The sequence below is a fragment of the Ruditapes philippinarum genome, unplaced genomic scaffold (assembly GCF_026571515.1).
Source record: "Ruditapes philippinarum isolate M1 unplaced genomic scaffold, ASM2657151v2 ctg5756_1_1_1_1, whole genome shotgun sequence".
In the NCBI taxonomy this organism is placed as follows: domain Eukaryota; kingdom Metazoa; phylum Mollusca; class Bivalvia; order Venerida; family Veneridae; genus Ruditapes; species Ruditapes philippinarum.
In genome coordinates, this window is record NW_026854539.1 from 30550 (window position 1) to 33782 (window position 3233).

Genomic DNA, 3233 nt, shown 5'->3' on the forward strand with positions numbered 1-3233 from the left:
ATGGCATATCATAGTACGAGCCATGACCGCTGGCAATGATATCTCATAGAACGAACCCTGGTCGCTAACAATAACATTTCATAGAGTGATGCTGACCGCTGATAATACTAGTTACATCTAATTGAGTGACTTTTAAGTGACGTTATGCTTATTTGTTTCAGTGTCAACTCAGAAAAATTTTGTTGATATTTCAAAAGATTGACTATTGTAATTGTGATTGAACAATAATTGATAATTACAAATGATTAGGATAAAATATAAAAACTGGCTATAATAAAAATGACTACCTCGCCATATTTATAAATTGATCATTACCGATATTTTTTCGGAGGATTCTTATAAATATTTACAATTTCGGGATTATTAATTTACCCTGTTGGCGTTTATTATAAAATTAAAAACAAATATGACAAATTGTCAAGTTATTTCAACTTTAACTTAACACTCACCATTTACTCCTTGATGTGCATAGTGCCACTTTAATAATAACTGGCAACAAGACAACAAAGTTTCATTGAATGACCTCTGGTCACTAGCAACAACATTGTATTTGACGATCACTGGTCACTGGCAACAACATGGTATTCAACGACCTCTGGTCACTGGCAACAACATTGTATTTAAGGACCTCTGGTCACTGGCAACAACTTGTATTCAACGACCTGTAGTCACCGGCAACAACTTGTATTCAACGACCTGTAGTCACCGGCAACAACTTGTATTCAACGACCTCAGGTCACTGGCAACAACAAAGTATTCAACGACCTCTGGTCAGTGGCAACAACGTTGTATTTAACGACCTCTGGTCACTCACAACAACATTGTATTCAACGACCTCAGGTCACTGCCAATAACATTGTATTCAGCGACCTCTGGTTACTGGCAACAACAAAGTATTCAACGACCTCTGGTCAGTGGCAATAACGTTGTATTTAACGACCTCTGGTCACTGGCAACAACATTGTATTCAACGACCTCTGGTTACTGGCAATAACATTGTATTTAATGACCTCTGGTCACTGGCAACAACATTATATTTAACAACCTCTATTCACTGGCATCAACATTGTTTTTAACGACCTGTGGTCACTGGCAACAACATTGTATTTAACTGGAAACTGGCAACAAAGTCTTATTGGATGACATTTGTCTTGAATGACTTCTTTAAGCTGACAACTATCAAAATATTACTGAATGATCACTAATAGCTGGCAACATATCTAATGGAATATTATAAAGTCGGCGTTATATGTTGGACTGACATGTGGTCGCTGAATGGAATGACAGGTTGACATAATCATCTTATTGAATTAAATATCGAGTCATATAAGCTGTTTATAAAAAATATACCTATATCCATTAAATAGTTATCACAAACTTCGGATATGATTTTAAAAAGTCTGGTCCGGCGAATTCGCTATAACCGAGTTCGAATGTATCAAGTACTGATAAAAAATGAATAGATTATAATCATTGTGTCTTATTCAGTCGTGTATGCAATGGATGGGTGTGTCGCATTCACCAATTTAGCATTTTAAAATAATTCAACGCAATAGTGTCCATTGCTTAACTGTAATTTTTGTTACTTTTACGTGGAAATGAGTGAATGATTTTCATGCTTGAATAAACTTCAAAATAATATTTGGTTTCAAAATCAACAAGTATTATCCTGATTATTATCTGATGACTGGCAAATTTAAGTTCAATAAATGAGTATTTACAAATTCTAAAATAATTATGACGATGCTGAAATTATACATAGAGTAAGAAGGGTCACAAGTTCACAACAGAAATATTTGAAAGACCCTGGTCACACTGGTCAGACTATTTTACATTAAATTTATTAACATCATATCGTGTAGTGTCACCATAGAAATAATTTCTGTAAATATACTGGTATCGAAGCAGTTTCCGTTAAAAATATGAGGTTAATTAAAAAAAAAATAACGTCTCTGATTTAAATAAACTTTTGATACGACTAAATACATTCTTATTGTAAATAAAAACCGGATTCGTGAATTAGACATGCGCATCACAAATGGGGCTCCAACGGGATGTGTAAATTAGCCCTAATTGATCCACAACAGAAGCAGTTTCCGTCACATTTTTTTAATCGTTGATTTTGCGGGTTTATTAATCAGTATCGATATTTATTTTATTATAAGACTTTTTGAAGACCTCTTTAAGCAAATAGAATTGTTTTATTTTGGGTTTTAATAGTAAACATTCAGAAATCTATTGCATTTAATATGACATCTGCAGGGTTTTGACTGATGGTTTCGGCGCATTGACCAGTTCCGAACAATCATGCGAACCATGCATTTACGTAATCGACATGTGCGACAATAAATATATAAAATAGATAAAATATCGTGGTTTTGTTGTTATCTGACATTAACGAATAAATAATTAAGTCACCATTCTTTTTCGGCTTATATGTTTTGTCCGATCATTAGATCTACAACAGGCAAAAATGTTTAAGTTCAGCTCGCCATTTCTATTGGTTATTGGTACGATCATTTTGTTGCGCTTTTTCATTTGACCGTTGACGTCACTAACGTCTCATCAATTTCCCGCTATCATTCTCATCCTTTCCTGTTTGTGATTTCGTATGTGCAGTTTTTGAATTGCTTGCGCAAGCTGAGAACTAGCTAGTATCATGATAGCCGATTAATTGTACTGTGTTAATTTTATGTATTTACATGTATCTGAAGGAGTATCGCCAATTTGTTGGCAAAGTTTAACGATCGCACACATTTTCAGTTTTTTAACGAACGTCAAATTTCTACATTTCACGTTATGATCCCTGCTGTTCAAAACTTGATGATTTAGCCATTTTATGTCTGAATGACGTCAACTTTGGGCATAATGTCAGACTCACTTAAATAGTGCTAGGCTGTTCCCCACCCACTCCGTTTCATTGACCGCATTTGTTTACCATGCTGATACGATATTCAGCGATAACATTTAAACATAACTTTATTGTCTCATCTTTAAATTAACTTTCATTTATATCCTGTCATGATTGATTGTTTATATATTCTTATATATGTCACTTTTCTTCATAATCAAAATATTGTTTGAAATTAGTCCGCCATTTTGTTAACTATAATTATATTGTGACGTCACATTAACCCAGTTTTTACGGGAAACCCTACTTTCATTTTGACGTCATATGTACACAAAAGAAGCATATAAATAGACCGAATTTCAATTAAAGGGTCATAACGGAA